The 18,149-nt window shown below is 40.3% G+C and overlaps 1 protein-coding gene and 1 long non-coding RNA gene across 6 annotated transcripts in view; both read left to right on the top strand.

Moving 5' to 3' along the window:
- Positions 1-10,725, top strand: part of LOC109448343 (uncharacterized) — a 95,457-nt gene extending 84,732 nt beyond the window's left edge. The window contains exons 6-9 of one of the 2 annotated variants that reach the window (XR_012494634.1): positions 423-5,333; positions 6,677-6,837; positions 8,893-9,005; positions 10,144-10,725. This is a non-coding gene — a long non-coding RNA (uncharacterized LOC109448343). The remainder of the gene's footprint in view (positions 1-422; positions 5,334-6,676; positions 6,838-8,892; positions 9,006-10,143) is intronic. The other variant, XR_002137501.2, reaches the window with a different exon arrangement.
- A 2,932-nt stretch (positions 10,726-13,657) lies between these two features.
- Positions 13,658-18,149, top strand: part of FUT8 (fucosyltransferase 8) — a 211,179-nt gene continuing 206,687 nt past the window's right edge. For 3 of the 4 annotated variants that reach the window (XM_074327355.1, XM_019733552.2, XM_074327353.1), the window contains exon 1: positions 14,796-14,932. The gene's annotated coding sequence lies outside the window, so the exon portion shown is untranslated. Of the gene's footprint in view, positions 13,703-14,795; positions 14,933-18,149 lie in introns of those variants that run through there. The other variant, XM_019733553.2, reaches the window with a different exon arrangement.

Below are 18,149 nucleotides of genomic sequence, written 5' to 3'. Positions count from 1 at the left end.
AGCCCACTGGCCCATGTGGGAATCGAACTGGCAGCCTTCGGAGTTAGGAGCACGGAGCTCTAACCACCTGAGCCACCGGGCCGGCCCCTGATTGCAGTTTTCTTAAAGGGGTAGATTTCCATAGAGCAGTCTGGGAAATTTTCCTCATTTCTAGAATATGTGTTTAAAGGTGCCAGACCACACACACTTTGTATTATTACTCCAAGAAAGTACAGGGTACCTACATGGCTATAATTAATTCCTAATTCCGTATGAAAGGAATCAACATGCTAAATATCTAAGTGACTGGCATTTGGAGCATAATGCTTGCTTGAATATGTGGGAAAGACCAAGGCCATTTGTTTCTAATGATTCTATATACATTTTGTGGTATTTAAATTAACCTTTATAATCTAACTCATCCATCTTTCTGGTTTCCATAGGAGCTACCAAGAAAGCATGGAGCTGGACAGTGAAGCTGTGTGATTCACAGGATATTAATTTATGGCCAGTATGCTACTTTCCAGTGCTATGGGTAATGTGTAAATGTGTTTGGAAGAGAGTGAAATAACACCCACCAAGTGGGGACACTATCCACTTTTATGTTTTAGAGAGAGAGTTACAATTCTGACAAGCTATCTTAAAAGAATGACTTCTAGCCATAACCTGTGTTCCTATGAGTGTCTATGCAATGCAAGTAAAATCTAGCCAAGTATTTCCTGGAAGACATGAGGAGATATTTGGAAACATATGTGCAAGTCCAAGATTAAAAATCCATGGCTCATTATGCAAGTCAAAAAAAAAGTGCTAGGATTTGCAATTATACGTGCCCAAGGCACTTTCTTCTAATTCTGTTATCTGCTCTAAGATTTCTGACTCTGTTGCTGGTTTTGAATTCTTGAAATGCCAATGTAGCAAGTAGATGCCAGAAAGATGCCTCCAAAATCCAGCCAGCCAATGAAAAAATATAAAGAATAAGATTCCTGACTTCAAGAAGCTTATTTTTGTCATATGGGAGATATTATTGTGTAAAAATTACTATAGCACATGAATAATAGGAAGGAAAACATTGTTGAAGGGGGCAATATTATTTAAAAGGGCAATGATTTTGGTAGATTATGCGTTGGCAGGAAGAGTTCTGCTTTTCCCACCCCATACCCCAAAAATCTGAGCCAAAGATCAAGAATTTAACAAAAGGGAGGCCACCACTACTACAAGTGCCAGATACAGGAAATAAAAATGCAGGACACCCAGTTAAATTTGAGTTTCAGATAAATGACAAGTCATTTTTTAGAATAAGTATGTCTTGTGCAATATTTGGGACATACTTATACTAGAAAATGATTTGCTCTTTATCTGAAAGTCAAATTTAATTGAACATTCTGTGTTTTATCTGACAATCCTAGTCGCTATACAGAGTAGGAGTAAATGCATTATATGTTGTCTTTCCCTCACCTCTTGGTTCCCTCATGGTAAGATGAGTTGCTATCAATACCCTCCACATAAGTAGGATCCATTCAGGGGTGAGAACACAGCTGAGTTCTTGCTATGCTGCAGAGCCAGAATGGAGGAGCAGGCTATAGAGTGAATTAACTCAAGAACTGTGAGACGAGCTCCCCCCACCCCCACAAATAAACCAGAAGGCTGACGGACTTGAAGAAATCCCATACTGTGGAAATTCTTGGAGTGAGTAAAGGTGGAGATTCCATAAGCTAGGTCAATGAATGTGGAAATGAGATGGGGTGCCCCTGCTATGTGGAGTCATGCCACGCTAGCTAGCTTCCAGAGATGGAGAACACGGGGGTGAGAAGACAAAGGCAGTGATTGGGATGCATAAATGCATTTGTTCAATGAATTGTGGAGGGTCTTGGAGACCATGTTAAGGATTTAGGGCATAATCCATGAAGCAATGGGGCCCCTCTGGGGGTTTCTGGGCAGGTAATGGCATGATCAGAGTTGTGCCTTAGGAATATTAATCTGGCAGCTCTTTGTAGAGGTATCACAAAGGGTAGGAAGAGTGGAGATAAGGCAACAAATTGCTAGGGGATAGTCAGGGCTAGTGTTGGTCCATATGGCATCTGTATGTGAATTAGAAAAGGCACCTTCCCTGGGTGGGCGGTGGGGGATACCCACTGAAGCACTCATTGGGCAAAAGATTATGCCAAGGCACATGGTTTGGTGACTAAGTCAGAGGCTTGATTTAAGCGCCCCACCCCCCATTATCCTCTTGGCCAGTATAGTAGTTGGTTAATTAACACTAGTGGCTTAATGCAATCAAGGTTAATTCTTTTCTCATGTCACTGTCCTATGCCTGTCGGGTGGCTCTCCTCCTACTGGACATTCAGGGATCCAGGCTACCTACCTCTATCTTATAGTGACAACACCTGGATATGAAGCCCCCAAGATCACCAAGGCAGGGGAAGAAAGAGCTGGAGGTTCTGACTGGGGCACGTTTGACCAGACTTAGGAATGACTTACATCACTTCTGTCCACCTTCCATTGGCTAGAACATTGGCTCCAACCTGACTACCAAGGAGGCTGGGAAATAGAAAAGAGGACAGTAACTTGTGCTGCCTTGAGCCTAGAAAGCTTTAGAAGATGATTCTAGCCGTTGGACAAGATTGTAGGGATATTAGAGGAAATCTGATAATACCTTATTCCATTTTTATTTTGACTATAATAAAAAGTATAATATCCTTTTTCTTGGGCAATGCAATTTAATGGGCATCCATATCTAGCAGTTTAGTTTTTCTAGAACTGCATTAGTGGAAAATTATAAGTCATAAATACAGGAGGGAACTCCAGACATTATATGTCTATGCTACTCTGTCAGAGCATAACTGACTTAAGCCTAAAACCATTTAAAAAAAATACACATCCCACAATGGGATTTATAGATGATGTAATACAGAATTGTACACCTGAAATCTATGTAATTTTACTAACAATTGTCACCCCAATAAATTAAAAAACAATACACATCCAAGTTAGTTTCTACTGGTAAAAATTTGTCTTACTTCATCTGCATGTGATACTGGAGTTATAGATTCGATGTGATGAATGTAAAATTTATCTGAGGTCCATTCTTGAGCAAAGTGGTAAGTGGTAATTGGGAGACTGTGAAGGGAGGATAGAAACTCTCCTACCACAAAATAAAAATTATTTGTGTGCAACTCTGTTTCCCAGAGCTTCAGTTAGCCTCCGTTTTCAAGTTAAGCTCATAGAGGACAGAGATATTCTTTGAATATTCAAAATACTATTGCATGGTCTCAGACAATCAAAATAGGCCAATCAGAATTTGGCCATATTGCTGAACATCAGCCAAGGACACTTTAAGGAGAAGGTCATGAGGAATCATAACTATAATGCAGAGTTTAAATAAATATATCAGACGCATCACTACAGTATCCATCTGTTTGTATAAGAAAATTCAGATTTTAAGCACTAGATTTAATTGTTAGATTTAGTTTTACTGCATTTGGTGAGAAAAATATGGTCACCACAGCTACATCTATCTGGGAGGAACTGATAAATGCATTCATTGTAAGTTGTGGAGGAGAACTAATCAAGCACATTTTGTCTTAGAGGTACTCAGAATATTGAAAGTGAAAGAGCTGCATAGATTATTTTATTAGGCCCTTATTTTAAAAAAAATGAAGAATATTCCTATAAGAGGAAAGACAAAATTAATTGGATTTATTCTGTTATTTAGGAATGTGGACACTAATATATATAAGATATCCTATGACACTTTAAAAAAGGCTATTAAAAGGTATTAGAACTTCCTTGGAATTCATTTGCAGTACACAACAACATGTAAAGACAAAACTTCTTTTATTTAGTCAAATCCTTTCTGTTGGAATAAAGTCCACTTTCCTCATTCATTCATTCACTCATCCATTCATTCAATAACTATTCATTGAGCATCTTCCATAGGCCAGGCACTATTCTAAACAAGGGATACGATGGTGAATCCATCTGACTCAATGATTCTTCATTAGGAATTTGCTTTTGCATAAATAAAATATTGAGCCTGTAGAATGAACAGAATATTGGGTTTAGGATCATAGGATCTGAAGTCTAAATGTGATTATACTGAACTATGAATTATATTTATGGTATCAAATAACTAGTCACCCAAACCCCAAATCTCATTCATCTTTAGTCACTTTTCCACCTAATCAGTTAGCACATCCTTCACAATTTCTGACATTTGCCTCCTGTTACCCATTTTATCTCCCAGTTATTTCTTATTTATTGTGTCCAGAGCCATACCACATATGATTGTGTAGGTCATCTACTACGTGTGACAGAGACATTAGTGCCCACTGAGCACCCGTGTGCTCCTCTCTATTTCCCAGTCTCCTTTGTTGTTAATTTAGAGCTATATGGCTTCTATTGCCACTATATTTATATTAGATATTCATACACTCTTTGTTTCCACATATGGTAGTATTAGCTTTTAATAAAACTGAAAGATGAGCTTTTAAAATGTTTGTCTTCCCTGTGTGAAGACAGTTTTGTCCCATTATCATAGGGCATTCACCTTTTTGCTGATTTTAAAAGGAGCCATGAGTGTTGCTTTTACATAACTCATGATTTCTTCTGAGTTCACCTTGTGACCAAAGCCATGCAAGGAGGTCTGAGTAATTTAGTTGTTGAGAAGCTAGATGGTCTATGTGGAAAGGAACTCCAAGTCAGCTCTCCTGACTTCATAATCAAAACCAAGACCAACATTTAGTGGAAACATCCATTGGTGAATTTGCAAAGACCAATATGAAGGCTGAGATTGAGTTGAACTGCTAAGTACTGATATAGAAGTAGAGAGTGGTAAGATCTGTATGTGAGTATTGGAGGGATTAGAAAATCAAAGGGAAAAGCAAGGGAAAGGAGTAACGCAGCGTATCAGAGATGTCCGTTCTTGTGTCTGCCTACTTCCTATTTCTACTAAAGAGTCTGCCATGCTCGTGCCCATAGTCCCTGCTGAAGGGGCAGCCACCACCACCTTGACACAGTAGTTTGGACCAGAATTAATACCTGACTGAAGGTTACAAGACCTATGATGTGATTTAGTAGAGAAAGATATTAAGACCTAACAAGATTTCTCTCTCTGGAGAATGTGAACCAAGAAACTGAGAATTTGAAAGTGAAGATTGTGTCATGCCATGAAAAAGATGAAGTTATAAGGCAACAAAAATTATGAGCAAGCAAAAAGGCGGAATAAAAAATGGAAGTTCATTGTTACTGAGAGAAGAGCACAAGGGCAAAAAATGACATGGGGGAACGTGAGAGAGATGGAAAACTGGAGGAGCAGTCTCCAGTTGCCTCAGTATCTGATGGCAGTTCAGCCACAGGTAAGTTTCAATTCATGTGTTTTGAAGTCACCTGAGTTACTTGGTTCTTTGCACCTTAAAGAACTCAAGTACGTTGGATGGACTTCTCAGCCATTTGACATGTCAGTGTAAGAGCCCAGAAGACTGGGAGTATATTTTAAACTAAATGATCAGCCTTGAAATAAATATGTTAGCTCCACTTAAATATGTTAGACCCTATCTATGTGAGTTTACAAGTCTACGAGTAAATTGTGCTGACACAATTTATAGGGGGTTGTTTTTAGGACATTTATGTTTTGTTTTAAATACCAACATTTGTGTTATGGCATGTACTGCAGAAATGAAATGACATTCAGCCTTTCACCTGGGAAACCTTGTCAATCACCTATTTCCTTTTCTACCTGAGATTCTGTTTTCATGTTATTTTGACTTTGGATTTAGATCAGATAATAACAATAGTGTCCACAAAGGCTTGCTTTAGTTTAGAGTTTTTGCAGAGCTATAAATGGCTAACATTTATTATGTGCTTACTCTGTGCCAGGCATTCTTCTTAAGAGTACACATAATAACTCATTTTACCGTCATGACAACCCAATGAAGTAGATAATATCATTCCCATTTTACGTAAATGAAAAAAATGAGACAGAGGTTTACAAAATTTCCCAAGGTTTCCTCACTATTAAGTTGCAGAGCCTGGATTCAAATACAGTTAGGATCCATGTTCCGAATCCTGGCTTTTTCCTGCTGTTTCCTTGGAAACTGTAGGTTACAAGTTTCTTGATCCCCCTGGCAATTATATTGCAATGAAAATCAATTAACTCATTCAACAAATACGATACACAGTGGTGATCAGGACAGATAGGCAGGGTCTCTGCCCTCAAGGGGCCTTCTGGTGTTTCAGACTTTTGACAGTTTGGTTAGTCTTTCCCCTCAGAATCTATTTTTCCCTGTGGTGAATTTATACGATAGAGTTTTTGCTCTTGCAAAGTGCAACATTGGAACTTTGGTGACTTCAGCAAGGCTCATTCTTACTGGAGCAAGTATTTATAACATTGATAGTGATAAATTACTTTTTGGGCTGGAATTTTTCTCTCTGAATTTTTTTCTCTTGCACCCACCTCATCCTTCCCCAGTCTATATCTTTATTTTTGGTTTAAAAATTTTTAAATATAGTAGCATGTACTTTGTTACATTTCTTTCAAATCTTTCTGGATTTGTTTTTCTTTTTGTAGAGCATTAACAATCCAACTTAACTCAATATATCAAATTAGTATGGCATTATATCAGGATTAGGTTCAGCAGAATGTAACAGAAAAATCTAGATAGTGGCTTAAGTAAGATAGAAGCTTATTTCTTTTTCACAGAAAAGAATTTTGGAGATGAGCCGTCCAAGATTAATATGGAGGTTCCACGAAGTTGTCAGGGAGCCAGCTCCTTCCTCATTCTTATGCCATCCCCAGGGTATGGCTATCCTCCTCATGGTCCAAGAAGGCTGAAAGGCTCCAATCATCACATCATGTCCCAGGTAACAGGATGGAAAGAAGTGTCAAGAAGGGTACATACCGTTCCTTTCTATGGCTTTTTCTTTTTTTTTTAACAGAAGTCCCATACAACATTTCTGTGTAGATCTCAACAGCCAGAATTTAAATTGAGTGGCAATAGGACCATCTAAAAATTTGGGGTTGGTTATTATAGAAGAATGAGAGAATAGACATAGGGAAGCAATTTGAAGTCTCTGTCACAGGTACTTTACAGTTGGAATTTGATAAAAATTTTTTTTTTTTTAAAGATTTTATTGGGGAAGGGGAGCAGAACTTTATTGGGGAATAGTGTGTACTTCTGGGACTTTTCCAAGTCAACTTGTTGTCCTTTCAGTCTTAGTTGTGGAGGGAGCAGCTCAGCTCCAGGTCCAGTTGCCATTGTTAGTTGCAGGGGGCGCAGCGCACCATCCCTTGGAGGAGTTAAACCGGCAACCTTGTGGTTGAGAGGATACGCTCCAACCAACTGAGCCATCTGGCAACCTGGGAGCTGAGTGGCAGCTCATTGACTTCATTCCAGTTGCGGAGGGCACAGCTCGCTGGCCCATGTGGGAATCGAACCGGCAGCCCTGTTGCCCAGAGCTTGCGCTCTAACCAACTGAGTCAGCCATCCGCCCCTGATAAAAATTTCTTGATTCATTTTTATAAACTTGATGATAATATTCTTAGAGGTATCACTCAAGCTATTAATAATGATAATGAATGTAAGGATTTTCCCTCTTCTTTTTTTATTTTATGATAACATAATATAGCATATCATCACACTAATTTCATCTCAAATAAACCTATCTGGAATTAGCTTATGCAGGGGATATATTGGAAAGATACGGGGAAACCCTCGGAAGAGGCAAGCCTAAGTAGAAGGAAAGGCAGAGATTCTGTCAATGGTCAAGAAAACCTGGAACTGAGAATCCCAGTATAATACATACACTTTCTGGAACTGAGAATTCCAGTATAATACATACACTTTCTCCACCCTCTCTGCTTTCCTCTGCCCATTGACTTTATTCTCTCAATGCAAAATGTGCTTTTCACTTGGCAAAAAAACATCCAATGACATCTCCCAGGTTTTATATCTTGGTGAGGCTTGAGATGACCCCTCTTCCAAAGTCTTAAAATCTTGGAGGAATGGCTTCACTGGCCCATTTTGGGTCAGGTGTCCAGCCCTTGACCAATTAGCTGTGTCCAAGGGGCAGACAGTAGTAACATAGCTTCTTTTCTTGCCATAATATGATAAAAGTATGGAAATGGAAGGAGCAGTTCCTATAGGAAAGGTGGGTGCTGGCTATACAGTTGTGTAGGCTACTGTCATTATATGTGATGGAAAAACACAGGTGAGTGATCTGAATTATATGAATGAAAGAGAACAGAATCTATCCCAAATGCAAAAAATTGATTTAGCTATGAAAAATCATTTGATAGGGCTGCAATACATAGAATGTTTACTATGTGTCAGGCATTATGCTAAGTGCTTGTTATATGTTGAGTCATCTATTCCTCGCAATTCTATGAGCTAGAGATTATTGTCCTCTTTTATAGATGGAAAAACCAGAGCTCAGAGAAGTTAAGTAACTTTTCCAAGATCATATAGCTAGTAAGTAAGCTATATTTGTCTTAAGTTGAAAGTTTTTAACTACCAGGGTGATATACTGTCTCATTACTTTCCTATGTTGAGTTGGAAACTATGGTCATTTTTGATGAGGCAATTATTAGGGTTTTTTTTTCCCCTCTCAGTTCTGCCATAGCAAAGCTATATGAACTTGATAAATTTTGTACTGTGCCTGGGTCTTAATCTCTTCATCGGTAAAAAAGATTGGGTTGAATCAAATTACTTTTTTCCCTTGTTAATGCAGGTAATATTTTATTTCTGAAGGCAAGATGGTAAGCCATTATATTTTTAAAATTCTAACTCACCTAATATTTTTTAGTGCTCCTTGAGCTAGATCTATGTTAGGAACTATGATGAAATTAAAGATATATAAGGTATAGTTTCTGCTTACTGTGTTATGGAGAAACAAGCAAACAGAATTATTATTTTGCAGAATTTGAAGTCCAGAGAGGAGTAGCCTTCAGGAGTGATAAAACCATCAGCTCAATAAGGTCCTCAAGGGTTCTTAGCTGTTTGCTGTCCTCAGTGTGTTGACTTCATTCTGAGGTTAGTTCCTCTTGTGGTCATTAGCTTCCTACCAGTGGCAATCTGGGTTATAGCTGACTTGTTCATACCTGGTAGGAAAGAGAATCCTCTTCTCTAAGCATGGACTAAAAATCCTTCCTTTTAGTCTGATTGGGCGTTTACCCAGGACTACAATGGTTTTCAGGTGTATTAATTAGATAGTCTAGGACCTAGCATAACTTAAATTCTAGGTCACACTGCAGTAAAAAACAAACAAACAAACAAAAACCCAAAAGAACAAAAAACTCCAAATCTTAGTGGCTTAAACAACAAAGGTGTATTTTTTTACTCAAACTATATATCCATCCTGACTTGATGAGGGTTGGAGGTGGGCTGTTCTATATTGTCCTTTCTTGGGGACCTAGGTTGACAAAGGTTTCATCATCGTCAATAATATTGGCCTTGAGGCTGGAGAAGAATGAAAACTCTAAGAACTTATAATTGCAATTAAATGTTTTACCTGGAAGTGACACATACCGCTTCTACCCACAACCCACTATAGACTAGTGGTTACAATTAGTTACATGGTCCAGCCAACTTCAAGGGTAGTGGAGAGTGGCAGGGATGTATGCTTGAAAATGTAATCTTTGTACATGCCTGGAAAGACAGGGTAAGCATTACAAATTTCTACCATACCAGGGAATTCATTTACCGATTGACTCAGGCTGAGTCGCCCTTTTATAGATGGAGGTTGGATGGTTACCTAAAAAACAAAAACAAAACAAGCAACTCTATTAATAAAGAAGACGTAGAAGTGGATGTTGAAAAATAAATTAACAGTGTGAACTATATGGTACTTTATCCCAAAGGAGAAGAAAGAAATTATAGCCATGGAGGCAAGTCACAGGGAGGGATAGTTTGGTAAGTTTTATCAGTCTTTAAGTCAGTCACTTCATTGATTCTTCTGATTGGAAAGATTGGCTCTGGCTCTTTAATGAGTGGGTGTAGATAGTTTCTATTTAAGGAGTTGGCTCAAAGGTGACTTAAAACATTTATTGAATTTGAAGACGTGACTGTTTCTCCATATTTCATTGTTGTAGTTACTGTCAAGCTGGCTAGAGTTATAGTTTAGAACTGGCAAACAACTAAAATTTATGTAGTACAATCCTTTATTTTATAGGTGAGAAAATTAAGGACCAAATGGGTAAAATGATTACTGCAAGATCACACCTTCTTGCATATAGCAACAACGATGCTATCCTTTAGATGTTTTACTGCAAAATGGAATCTTTTAAGAATGTAGCTGGAAGGAACTCATACAACTCAACAACAAAATAACAAACAACCCAACTGAAAAATGGGCAGAGGACCTGAAGAGACATTTCTCCAAAGAGGACATACAAATGGCAAATAGACATATGAAAAAATGCTCAACATCACTAATCATCAGAGAAATGCAAATGAAAACCACAATGAGATATCACCTCAGTCCAGTTAGAATGGCTATCATCAACACGACAAATAGTAACAAGTGTTGGAGAGGCTGTGGAGAAAAAGGAACCCTCATACACTGTTGGTGGGAATGCAGACTGGTGCAGCCGCCATGGAAGGGAGTGTGGAGGTTCCTTAAAAAATTAAGAATAGAATTACCATATGACCCAGGAATCCCTCTCCTGGGTATCTACCCAAAAAATCTGAAAACATTTATCCATAAAGACACGTGTGCTCCAATGTTCATTGCAGCTTTATTTACGGTGGCCAAGACATGGAAACAACCAAAATGTCCTTCGATAGATGAATGGATAAAGAAGTTTGGTATATATACACAATGGAATACTATTTGGCGGTAAGAAAAGATGAAATGGACCATTTGTGACAACATGGATGGATCTTAAAGTACAGAACCATATGATTTCACTGACATATGGTATATAAACCGAAAATAACAAAAGAACAAGAGAAACAAATGAGAAACAAAAACTCATTGACACAGACAATAGTTTAGTGTTACCAGAGGGTAAGGGGGTAGGAGGGTGGTACATGAAGGTAAAGGGGACCAAATATTTGGTGATGGAAAGAGAACTGACTCTGGGTGGTGAACACACAATGCGATATACAGATGATGTAATACAGAATTGTATACCTGAAATCTATGTAACTTTACTAACAATTGTCACCCCAATAAACTTTAATAAAAAAAAAAGTAGCTGGAGCAACAATTAGTAAACAAGAACAATAAAAAATTATTAGGAATGTTTCCAGGGATGACATCTAGTTGGTCCACACTGGGGGAGACGGAAAAATTTCTAAACTATTTGGTAAGTAGCTGCTGCTGAAACACCTGAGAGCCTCCTCAACCCTTCTCTTGGACCCCACAGATCTCCCCATGGTAATTACAGGGTCTACCTTGAAGGGTTGATTTGAGAATGAATGATGGAGGTCAAGAGTTTATCATGGGGCCTGGCATTCAGCAATATTACACACTGGCTATTATTTTTATTATAGTCTTTAATAAAATTGTAGTAAATTTCAAACTAGTTCCTACAAGAATGTTCACGACTTTTGAAATGTGATAGTATTCAAGTTCATTAACTTTGATCAGCTAATCTCAATAAAATGGCTACTCAGGTACTCACTTCACTTTCATTTTGATATTTTTCCATTGTCTAATGGTTGACTTCTCCTTGCCCCCACCCGCAAGACCCCACAGCTCTGGTTGAAGACTAAGAATTTGACCCAGGCTGTGTAAAACAATATGACGTATTGACAAGTTTCTATTAGTTCACAGTATAAAATGTCATGAAAAATATTTTGTAGTGTTTTGTTGAGCAGAACTTAACTTCAAGTTTTTGCATGAACACAGATAGGACTAAAGCCTAGTTAATGAGGGAGGGGTGGAGGAAGTGGTGGAACACTTCTACTTTCTTAAGCAAATACCTGAAACTAGGAGTGATGAGAGGCAGAGTTAGACAGCTGGGGTGAGAAGAGAGAGTGAGAAGGCCCAGCAGCAGAGAGGGAGGCTGGAGCTTGTGGAGAAAACATCCTTTGACAGAGATGTTTTCTGGTGACCAGTGATGTGTAGAACCTTGTGGGGATACTTTCTCACTCAGAAATTTAACCTGGCAAGAGAAAGGCAGTTTCAGTAATATTCATCTCTGGAGAGAATAAAAGAAATGTGTTTTTTAAAAGCTGAGACTATTGTGAATTTTCTGTAAATTCATAATTGGCCTGGAACTTAATGTATAAAGATTTGTTCTCAAAAGTTAGTTGTTTAACTGATACTTCCGGTTCTGAGGTGGCAGCTAAATCCTAGGCATGTCCTGGAAAGGACCATGATAACAGTGTTGTCACAGGCTGAGAAACGCACTGGTTCAACAGAGTGCAGTTGGAATTGCGGAAGACCTAGTTTCTGAGTATATGCTAGAGACACCAGTTATTTGGTATTTTAATATATTTTATACTGTGCTATGAAAATGCATTGGACAAATCTTAGACAAACATTCCTTGGACAGATTTTTTTTTTTTCCTTTTTGAGCAGGAGGCAGAGAAGATAAATATTTTAATCTTTAGGTTTTTGGAATGAAAAAATGAAGACCAGATAAAAAAACAGGATGTTTTGAGGCAAGAGTAAAGTAAAGCTTTGAATTTGGGATCTTGAAGTATACAAGGTAAGCTTTGAAGTTAAACATGTTTGCTAAAATTTTTTAAAATGCTGTTTAAACTAAAAAGTAAATATCCACCTCACATATGACTTCTAAAAATTATCTACAAAATGACTAATAAGACTTTGGCCTTTAACCCATCTTTCTATGGCATAAGCCTAAAATTTGTTTCCAACAACCAAAGCCTGTGGCCCTTATAAGAGAATTTTCTTCTGTTTATAAGCTTAGTGCACAAAACTCTTTAGTGGAGGACAGCAACCATGTATTCAATAAATGATGGTTGATTGATGACAAATCTCTCTGACTTGGAACATAATTCTGGCTCTGCCAGTATATTTTTGTGTAACCTTAGATAAGTCATTGTACTTTTCTCTTAATTTCCCCTTTTTACAGGGCGATAATCATAAAAATGATTGTAAACTACTTCGTGAAGAGCTTTTTGTTTAAAGGGCTGCCAATAAATACGAGCCACAAGGTTCAGCGAATCTCCCTTAGAAGCTGAGCTCCTTGAAGGACAGGGAAATTTCTTCTTTGATTCAACAGTATTATATTTGTAATACAGTTCCTGGCCTATAAGATGGTTTCAATACATACTGTAAATTTATGAATGTTATTAGGCAGATTGCAGTCTTGGCAGGCCACTGTCTCTTAAATATCTTTTCTGTGATTCTTTTCACATTCAGCATCTGAAAGTCCGCACTATTTGCTCTAGGATAAGTACCCAAGGCATTTACTTAAAAATACCCAAGACTAGAGGGATAACTTTTGTCTTTAGGTCACCATTTCGCTTTTCTACGGCACTGCACCCTAGGCTTGGGATCTGGGTCCGGACGCACAGGGAAGAGTTCGGTACGGGAAGCTCATCCTCTCGCCCTCTGATTGGTCTGCTCGCACTCCACTCACGCAACTCGCGTCCCTGATTGGCCATCATGGCACCCCTTAGCCGGCGACTACTTTGTGTGCCGGGGCAGCGCGCTCAGGTCCTCCGTCTCAGATCGCGATCTGGGCTGGTGTGGGTTAGTTCTGCGGCTCACTGCTCTGCATCGCGGGCGCCAGGAATTTCCCGAGTCCAAGCGGGTAGGAAGCATCCTAAGGAAAAGCTCCCGTACCCCCATCCCGTGTTCTCTTTCCCGTACTGAATAAACTTCCGCTTCAGAGAGGCTGTCGCAGCCGCCAGTCTCGAGTTGGGGGAGAGGCCAGGCATCAAACTCAGGCCCTCGTGGGAGGCCTTTCTGTCCGGGTGAATGTGAAAACAGCTCTCATAAGATAAAGTGGGGCTTCGTTAGTCGCATTGTGGGTGCGATGTCATTCTATGGCATCAGTTCGTGTTGCAAACTGCAGACGAGCGGCCAGACCTGCCTGCAGCGACTGAGCAGCAGCTATCACCCCTAATAAGCAGTAAAGAACCGCCTTTCAATCTCCTCCAGTACCAGTGCTCCCTAGGGCTGCGGGCTAAACTGGCATAGGCCGGTCCATTCCTGGCGGTGGAGAATACGGCATTCCCTGGAGGTGGCGCTCCCGGAGTGGGGAGTCCGGCTACACTCGCGCCCCCCTCAGCCTCCGGCCTTCTGGCGGTAGAGGGCGGCGTACGCTCGTGTTGGAGCCGGCGCCCGTGCGCGCAACTGCTGCCCTGCTGGAAGTCTCCTGGTCCCGCTGTGGCCCGCGGATCTGCCTGGCGGTGGATGCTGCGGTTACGCTAACCAAGGGCGCAGCGAGAAGGGGGCGGGGAGAAGCCCTAGCACATGCCAGGGTCGCCGTAGGTGGCAGCGGCCAGCGCATGCGCGCCCTCTCCCAGAAGCCTGGAACGCAGAGGGGCGCGCGCCCCCATTCGCGCGCGCACGCTTGCGCTAGCCGGGGCTTCCCCGCCTGCGCTGGTTGTCAGCCGCTCCGGCGCGTGCGCGCGTTATCTTCGGTCGACCCGAGTGGCGGGGTTCCCTCCGCTGCAGGCCCCCGCCCCCCGCCACCCCCTTCCAGCCCCCAGCCAACCGGTCCCCTTCCTCTTCTCGCGGAATGGGGCCGGCGCTGCTCGGGGTCGCGCGCCCGGGACCCGGCTCGCGCTCGGTCTCGCGCTGTCAGCGACTGCCGGGCTCGCGCCGCCTCGCGCTCTCCCTCAGTCACTGGCGCCGAAGGCTCCGTTAAGCGGCGGCGGCGGTGGTTCCTGTTTCCGTTTCTTCCTCTCCCTTCAGTCGGGAGTAGCATCCTCCACCCAGCAACCCCTCCCACTGCCCCAACGTTGAGCAGCTGCGGCTGAGGGCTGTGGCGGCGGCGACTGGGGAACGGCGGAGACCGCCTCTGCTCCCGCCTCGGGTAAGGGGGCGTTTGGGGGCCGGGCCCCGCGAGCCTCGGAGTCTGTGGCTGGGGAAGCGCGGGATCTGATGAGGCTCTGGGGATGTGACTGGAGGCTATCGCTGCTCTTTTTCCCCAGGCGATCCCCAGGCCTGTTGCTGCAACTGCTGCTGCTTATCCAGCGGCTCCGGGAAAAGTGGGGAGGGAGCCCCTGGGACGCTCTGGCGGGTGCCTTTGAGCGGACCGGAGGGCGCGGGCTGGGGGGTGAGGGGCGCCCGCCGTCCGGACCTGGACGCGGAGCGGCGGCGTCGCTGCTGCTGCCCTCGGCGTCTCGCATCCTTGCTCAGGGCAGGGGCCGAAGCCGAGGAGAGAAGGGATGGGGGCGGGGTGGGAGGTGTCCCTCTTCTCTTCTCCATGTCTACCTGCCCTTTCGCCAGCAACTCGGTCCCTATGGTCACTGGCTATGGGGAGAAGGATACCTGTGCGTTAGGGGCTTTAGAGAGGGGTTCTCGGGCTAGAAATCAGGGAGTGGACCGTACAAAGACCCGCTCTCGGCACGGGGCCAGTGCCAGGGCACTTAACGGCATGAGTGCCCGTGCATTCCCCATTTGATGTGGAAATGATGAGCTGGCGGGTTTTGAGTATCTAAACTTACTTGAAAAGGTTAAATGAGTTCGTCTTTATTAGTTAAAGGAGGTTTGTCCTGCAAGAGTGAGTGGGTTGTCGGACGCAGCACCTGTTCTCTCACTGTGGGGATTGCAATCTTCAGCCACACAACGCCAGAGACGCAGTGTATTTCCTAAGTTAAACGACAATGTCATGATTAGGGTTTATCCTTGGTGAGCTTTTAGCGTTTTGCCATATATTAGTCTTTTGATCGAGGTCGTGGATAAAGACTGGGAGAAGTGTTGCTACTTCCCCATGTTTGAATTAATTTACAGTTGACTTGAGCCTACTCAAGAAGGTGGACTTAGAAAGCCAGAATCTCCATTAGATAACCCCAAACCTCAAGGTAACGCAGAACAAATTTCAACAAAAGGTTTATTTATTTATTTTTTATAATCAGTTTAGAATTAAGCTCATCACAAGTTAACTGACTGAACTTTGACTTGGCTCTCTTTAGAAACTGTAGGCAAGATTTCATTGTACTAGTTTTTTTTTTTTCCTGTTATTCCTGGGGTTAAGTGCATATTTTTTTCTTGGTTAAATTTAAATTTCATGTTATGCAGAATTCTTTTAAAGGGTGCATCATATAGAAAATATTTTAGGAGAGAGGAGTAAGTTGTATTCTGCCTTCTTTAAAATGTTAAAAATGACCTAAAATGCTGTGTCAAGTAATAAGGCCCTGTATGTTGCTATCCTTGTGAAATATACTATCAAATATGTTTAGAAAGTCTAGATTACTTGATTTATAAATACAATAAATAGTAAGGATAAGGTGGGAATTCAAGCGTTTGAGATTGTGATTTTTACAGCTTAATATATAAAAATGTAGGGAGTTAGAAATGAATTGGCTGTAAGGAACAGAAGGGTGGTTTGGAGGCGCATGGGTTTTACTTTTGTTGCTTTATAAATTGAGAATTCTACTTGAATTGAAGAGCTGAACAGCTGGAATGAAACTTTCATAGACTGCAGAAACAGATGCAAAAATGTGTCTTTGATCAAGTGGTGAGCTAACATGAAGAGTGTATTGTGGTTTATTAGGATAGTGATTCAAAATAATTTCTATAAAATATAGCATATTGATCGTATTTTAAGATGTTCTTAAAATTTAAGAGTCACTTGAAGTTATTTTCCTATAAGGCAGTTTTGTTTGAGATGTATGAAATTGAAAAAAACAATAATTCTGATAAGATTCTGCAGTGCTTGGTTACAGATTTTAACTAGTTTAAGGAATTGGAATGCCTCTAAAAGTGGTGAAATTTGAAATTTGCTAGTGGCTTGGAAAAACTTGTGTTTCTTGTTTATTTTTTTTAAAGTGCAGTTGTATTAGTAGATTGGTCTGGAGGGGGAGCTAGTGCCAAAGCAAAGCATAGCTTAATATATGTTTGAATTTTTCAAACACGCAAAACACGCAGATTTTTATGACCAGAAAAAAACAAAATTTTAATTAAAAGAGTAAGGGAATTGAGACGAGCATATATCTGTATATAGTTCTTTGTGGAGTATATATATTGTGTGTTATAAATTAGTTAGAATTTTCATGATCTGAAATAATGGAAAGTACATGCTTAAGGTTTATAGAATTTCTCATTTGAAATCTCTAAAAATATGTTCCAAAACTTAGAGTGTGTGATAGTAGTTTCTTAACCTTCTTGTGTAATGCAGTAAGAAAGAAAGGAATGTATATTGACCTTTTGTGCATGTTGCATTTTAAATTTTTCATTATGGTATATACAGTCCTAAAATTTCAAAAAAGCTTCAACTAGAATCCTATATGAACAAAGATATCCGTTGTGTAGTAATCTAGGTATTTATCAAAAATAGAGATACTTTCAATAAAGAAATTGACCCTTGAGACATCTGGAGAGCAGGATCCCAAGGTCACTTCTTAACCTCTGTCTCCTGCAATATAGTGCCGTGAGTCCAGCCGATCTGCTGAATTGAACTTGTGCCTTTCAATATATGAAGCAGTTATTTTTTCGTCTGTGGCACTTTATTTAGATTTCTAAACTGTAATCAGTTAGGTATGTAAATTTACTTCTTGCAGTTCACATATTCTTTAAATTCAAGGCTAGAAATTGATAATGCATATATTAAAATCATTAGAATATTTGGTTTTTCTGAGGATAGTGATTGTGCTGTGTGTTCTCTATTGCTCTTCATTATGTAAATGGAATCTCAATGCTGATAAGATAAAGTAGGTTCTTTGGAAGGAATGACAATATCTGTGAAATAAGAATAGTAAGTTGTTTACCATATTAAGTGGTTAATGTTATAAATTAAACAAAGTTTTATAAGACATGTCAGATATTTTTATTTATCTTTTACCATTTTTAATGGTTATTTTTGGTTTATTATAACCTGCATTTAGTAAATCTCCCATTTCCTATTATAGCACATTTATAAAAGAGTCTCCATTTTATAATTATAAGAGTAAATATAAATATGTAAATAAAATTCTTTACTTAAAAATAAAGCAAAACTAAGATTCTAAACAACTCTGAAACTGAAAGTATTACTATTATAAGTACTTTTATATCCTGCATCAATCAATACTGGTCCTTTGGTACTTTGC

The sequence above is a fragment of the Rhinolophus sinicus genome, linkage group LG03 (assembly GCF_036562045.2).
Source record: "Rhinolophus sinicus isolate RSC01 linkage group LG03, ASM3656204v1, whole genome shotgun sequence".
Lineage (NCBI taxonomy): Eukaryota > Metazoa > Chordata > Mammalia > Chiroptera > Rhinolophidae > Rhinolophus > Rhinolophus sinicus.
This window is presented reverse-complemented; position numbering and strand designations above follow the sequence as displayed.